Here is a 6,878-nt window from a genome sequence, read left to right as displayed (position 1 = left end):
AATATGATCTTTAAATCTATACATGTTTATTAACATAGTATAAGTCTTGATAATTGAACAAATTTATAGTTTATCAAACTCAAAATATTATTTATTTCAGGAGCTATATTATACTTGAATTATCCTGGCAATCGAACATATTTTACCATTTCACATAGCTTTCCAATACTTGTAAAATCAGATTATAGTGTTTATAAAGCTTTAAAACATGATAAGACAGTCAACTTTGACAATTGCTCAATAAGACGAGACGTGCCTTATATAGAAATTCATTTACTCGATTAGTAATATTTGAAAATCCAATTTATCAATCTCATAGACATGTTTTTTAAATATTAATTTACAGTTTCAAACACAATTTCAATTAACGTCAACCATAATTCAGTTGATCATATCTTTTAATCCGTTCATCGAAATCACGCGATTTCTAAATGAAAAGTTATAAATTTTTCGACAGCTTTCCAACGGCATGCATATCATATACTTATATCAGTAATATACGTATTAAATTCGTGATTCAACATATATATATATAATGACGAAATTAAATATACAAGCATGCATAATCAAATATACTAGAGCACTAGTCAGGGATACATTATTAATATATAAAAGATAAAATAAGAGTGCTCACGTATCAATATTGAGATTCAATATTGCAGGAAAGTACGTAGACGCAACGGAGATGATAAACACTAGTTTGACTCACGTGCTATACTCTCGAACTATACCCATAACCTCCATAGCTATAACCCATAATTTCCTTAGCTCTATCCCGTTTGAAAAGCTTGTTTTGAAATAATTCGCTCATGACTCCGTCGTAGTATTTTATGTATATTACTAATAATAATACCTATACTACTAGTTAAGATTAATAATAATATTAATAATAATAATAATAATAATAATAATAATAATAATAATAATAATAATAATAATAATAATAATAATAGTAATAATAATAATAATAGTAATAATAATATAAAGAGAGATTGAGAGACAGAGGTAAATATGTGTGTGTATATGTGAATGAACTCGTTAGATTTATAGATGTGTCCTGAGATTCCAATCCATATGATCGCATGGATGTTGTGTGTGGTCTTCATGCGATCGCATGGCCACAACTTACAGCTCATAAACTTTTGTTTGCTACCTCGTCGACATATTATTATATTTATATATAATATATATAATTTATTTTAATTAATTATATATTATATTATATTCTCGTGTATAGATGTCCTGCAATTTTAGTTCCGATAACTTGTACGTTGACGCTCGACTGATGTCCCGGTTCTGGTTTTTCGAACGTCCTTTCGTATGCTAAGAAAACTAGCACATTACGTTATGCGACGTGTACCTTTATTAATAATTCGACCTAATCACCGATAGATTATATTACTCAAAGTATAATCTTTACATTTAAGTGTTGTGGTCATTTGCTTCTATAAATCAAGATCTCGATATTCATTAACGTGATAATATTAATTAAAATCCAAAATGTTTTTGTATCCAATTAAAATCATATATATATATATATATATATATATATATATATATATATATATATATATACATATATATATATATGTACATATATATATGTACATATATATATATATATATATGTACATATATATATATATATATGTACATATATATATATATATATATATATATATATATATATATATATATATATATATATATATATATATATATGTATGTATATATATATATATTAAAAATAAAAATTGTACATTTATATATTGAAATATTTAAAATATTTAGTTTTTCAAAAACAATTATATTTCGAAATATAAATTAGATCGTTTACGTAATAGAAAATATTATATCATATAACGTTTTCAATTTAATAGATATAGTTTATTTATGTACTAGCGTTTTAAATATCAATCGCTTCACTAAGCGAGTGTTACTATCGTGTGTATAACAAATTTGAAAACATATATATTTAATGAACACGTTTTAAATACACGTTGCAAGTTCTTCATACAATTAATTCTTAACAACAATTTTCTAACTTATCGTATATATCCAAATAGATATTTAAACCAATAAGTTTAATGCACAGTATCATATACTTAATACTTTGTTAACGTTTTCAAGTTATAGTGCATATATGTATCTATTTACATATAATTATTCGCGAATTGTCGAGAATAAATGAAGGGTATTTAAACATATGAAAGTAGTTCAAAATATTGAGATTCAGTTTTACAGACTTTGCTTATCCTGTCGTAAACATTAAATCATTTAAGGATTAAGTTTAAATTTGGTCGGAAATTTCCGGGTCATCACAGTACCTACCCGTTAAAGAAATTTCGTCCCGAAATTTGATTGGAATGGTCATGGCTGACAATAAGTATGTTTTCATGACGCATACGAGCTGAAATTTAGAGTTTTATCATCATTGAGTAATATAGATAAAACAATTCGATTTTGTGAAGAGTACGAGTGAAGTTATCACAAAAGAGTGAAATGAATAAATGTAGATTCGTCAAGTGCATCGGATTTTGAAAAATGTGATGCATCGAATTTTGAAAAACACAAGACTCCCCCTAGGCAAGTGCATCACTCCCCCTAGGCACTTGCCAGGATCCTAAATGGAAAGGAAATCAACCATGCCAATTTTACCAACCAGATTTTTAAATGTGGGTTCATCTAGGGCCTTGGTCAGTAAGTAAGCTAGTTGACTTTTAGTAGGTACAAAGTACAATTTAACATTGCCTTTCTCAACATGATCCTTAATAAAATGATAGCAAATGTCAATGTGTTTGGTTCGAGAGTGGTGAACCGGATTGCTAGTGATAGCAATGGCACTCTGAGAGTCGCAGTAGATCGGAATTTTGTGGAATTTGAATCCATAGTCAAGTAGTTGGGACTGCATCCATAGCACTTGGGAGCAACAGCTTGCAGCTGCAATGTACTCAGACTCAGCTGTGGAAAAAGAGATGCAGTTTTGCTTGCGGGAGGACCAGCTGACTAATTTGCGACCTAGGAATTGGAGACCACCAGAGGTGCTTTTTCGATTTACTTGGTCACCACCATGATCAGCATCCGTGAATGCCGTAAGGTTGAATTCAGTCTCGAAGGGATACCAGAGTCCGAGATTGGGCGTGCCTTTGAGATAGCTAAATATTCTCATTACGACCTTGTAGTGAGAGTACCTAGGGTTGGCTTGAAATCATGCACAAAGACATACAACAAACATGATGTCGGGTCTACAAGCAGTGAGATACATCAATGAGCCAATTAGGCTCCTATAGAGTGTTTGATCGAAAGGTTGACCATCCAGATCAGCATGTAATGAAATGTTGATTGACATTGGAGTGGGTCTGATTTTCATCTCAGGAAAGTTAAACTTTTTGAACATATCAGAAATGTATTTTGATTGACCGATGAAAATCCCCTTCGGAAGTTGTTTAAGTTCTAATCCTAGAAAGAAATGGAGTTCTTCGAGCATGCTCATTTCGAACTTGTTTTTCATGAGTTCAGAAAACTCATAGTAGAGAGCGGGGGAAGTGGAGCCGAAGATGATGTCATCAACATAGACTTGAATTAACAAGATGTGTTCTTTCTATTTTCTGATGAATAGAGTCGTGTCTATGGTTCCACGTGAGAAACCGTTCTTGAGAAGAAATGCAGTCAGGATTTCATACCACGCCCTGGGCGCCTGTTTTAGACCATAAAGAGCCTTGGAAAGGAGATATATGTGATTGGGGTGTTTGAAGTCTACAAAACCTTCAGGTTGACTGACATAGACCTCTTCTTGAAGAATGCCATTCAGAAAGGCAATTTTTACGTCTATTTGATAAACGGTAAATCGCTTGTGAGCAGCATATGATAGAAATAGACGGGTGGCTTCTAATCGAGCTACGAGAGCAAATGTTTCATCGTAGTCAATTCCTTCTTGTTATCTGTATCCTTTTGCTACAAGACATGCTTTGTTACGAATGATGATGCCGTGATGATCCTTCTTATTTTTGAAGATCCACTTGGTATCAATGATGGTTTTTCCAGATGGACGAGGAACAAGTTCCCATACTTCAAGCCGATCAAATTGATGAATTTCTTCTTGCATGGCAATTGACCAGTCAGGATCTTGGAGGGCCTCATAAGTAGTTTTAGGTTCGATCGTGCTCAGAAAGGCAGCGAAGAGACATTCATTGTTGGAAGCCTTACGAGTGCAGACAGGAGCATCTGGATCGCCAATGATTTGATGAATTGGATGATCCACAGTCCATTTCGTGGTATGTGGAAGAGGTGAAGTAGATCCATCATCAAGAGAGGTGTCGACATACGAAGAGGATGAGGATCCAGTAGGTTCAGTGTTGTCAGTAGGGTAGGTGGCATTTTCTTCCCACAGTGAAATAAGGGTATCTGCATTTTGATCAGTGGGAAGTATGGGAGGAGTTGTAGCATCTAAGATTCTAGTATCTGTTTCATTTGAAGGAGAATCTTCACTAGAACGAGAGGAGGCGATTCAACAGCTGGAGGATGAAAGTTGGCAATGGGAGCATTGTTTGAGGAAGACACACCAGTGTCAAGATCATCCAGAAGAAGAAAATCGGATGAATTGCTTTCATCGGATGGTGATTCGCCCACAACCACATGAGTAGAGGAATCAACTGTGATTGATTCGGGGGGAGCAGGTTCAGAGGGTACCGTGGGGTTTGACGACATTGGAGGGATGATGGGTTCAAACAACAAATCCAGATCATCAAAGGTGGCCAGTGGAACATGTCGGAAGTGAGAATCAGAATTGAGACCAGGGCGAGAGCCATTGTGTCAAAGTAACATTCCAGACATCTCATCAAACTTGACATTGGTGCTTTCTTTAATGATTCGAGTTCGACGATTATATACACGATATGCCACACGATCCTGAGAGTAGCCAATAAAAATTGCTTCATCACCCCGAACATCAAACTTTCCAAGGTTGTCTTCATCGTTTAGGACATAGCAGACACATCCAAAGATGCGAAAGTACTTCACATTTGGTCGATGATCGAAAAGAAGTTCATATGGAGTTTTGTCAAACCGTCGGTTAATGATGGACTGATTTTGAGTAAAACACGCAGTGTTGACAGCTTCTGCCCTGAGAGACGGAGGTAATTTGGAATAAACAAGCATTGTTCTTGCGGCTTCAACAAGAGTACGATTTCATCTTTCAACAACGCCATTTTGTTGTGGAGTGCGGGCGGCAGAGGTTTGATGGATGATACCGGCCTGGTCAAGATATGAATTAAGAACCGAGTTTTGAAATTCCGTGCCGTTATCAGTTCTGCGGATTCGAACCAGTTTATTGGTGGAGAGTTGGATTCTTTTTAGGAATTCAATGATTATTTTGGGAGTTTCAGACTTGATTTTCAGAAATCTGACCCAGGTGTAACGAGAATAGTCATCAACTATCACCAGAATGTATTTTCGGCCACCTAGACTGGAAACATGCATTGGTCCACAAAGATCCATATGTAGCATATGTAATGGACTGGTGGTGTTGAATTCAGTTTTTGATTTGTGGGAGGATTTATGAATCTTTCCCATAGCACAGGAAGGGAAAATGTGTGTGGAATCAAATGAGATGAGTGGAACACTGTCAACAAGATTATTGGAAACTAGTTTGTTGAGGTTCTAAGAGTGAAGGTGTGACATCCGGTGATGCCACAGCCATGAGGTTTCAGAGGAAGCTTTGGAAACCAGGCAGAGTGGTTGTAGATCTGAAGACGTGTTTTTCATGGCAAGAGAATAAAGAGTGGATTCACGTTTTCCTTCGAGTAAATTGTCTCCCTCCATAGTTTGAACACAGCACATGGACCTTTCAAAGATCACGCGGAGATCACTGTCACAGAATTGACTAACACTGAAGAGACAGCATCCAAGGCCTTGAACATAGGACACGCGCTTGATGGTTACACCGTTGAACACATAGTCTCCATACTCTTCGATGGTTGCAATTTCATCATTTCCAAAGCGAACTGTACCTAGGAACTTGTTGACATAGTTTGTCAACATGGATTTATCACCAGTCATGTGTTTGGAACAACCAGAATCCAGATAGCAAACACATGCTGGGATAACCTGCAAAACAGAGTTAAGCACATGTTTTAGGGACCCTAGTTATCTTGGGTTCCTTGTAAGCAGAAACATTCAGAGAATTTAGAGCATTAGGTTCATCAGATGAAACATTCAATAAGGTCTGAACATTCATTACAACACACAAATCATGGTTTTAGTGACCAAAATGTAGTGACCCGAACTTTTCCATGTTTATATATATTAATTGAGATTGATATTTACATGATTAAATGTTTCCAACATGTTAAGCAATCAAACTTGTTAAGACTTGATTAATTGAAATATGTTTCATATAGACAATTGACCACCCAAGTTGACCGGTGATTCACGAACGTTAAAACTTGTAAAAACTATATGATGACATATATATGGATATATATATAGTTAAAATGATACTATGATAAGTAAATATATCATTAAGTATATTAACAATGAACTACATATGTAAAAACAAGACTACTAACTTAATGATTTTTAAACGAGACATATATGTAACGATTATCGTTGTAAAGACATTTAATGTATATATATCATATTAAGAGATATTCATACATGATAATATCATGATAATATAATAATTTAAAATCTCATTTGATATTATAAACATTGGGTTAACAACATTTAACAAGATCGTTAACCTAAAGGTTTCAAAACAACACTTACATGTAACGACTAACGATGACTTAACGACTCAGTTAAAATGTATATACATGTAGTGTTTTAATATGTATTTATACACTTTTGAAAGACTTCAATACACTTATCAAAATACTTCT

This window comes from Rutidosis leptorrhynchoides, chromosome 1 (genome assembly GCF_046630445.1).
Source record: "Rutidosis leptorrhynchoides isolate AG116_Rl617_1_P2 chromosome 1, CSIRO_AGI_Rlap_v1, whole genome shotgun sequence".
NCBI lineage: Eukaryota > Viridiplantae > Streptophyta > Magnoliopsida > Asterales > Asteraceae > Rutidosis > Rutidosis leptorrhynchoides.
Note: the sequence above shows the minus strand (reverse complement) of the source record.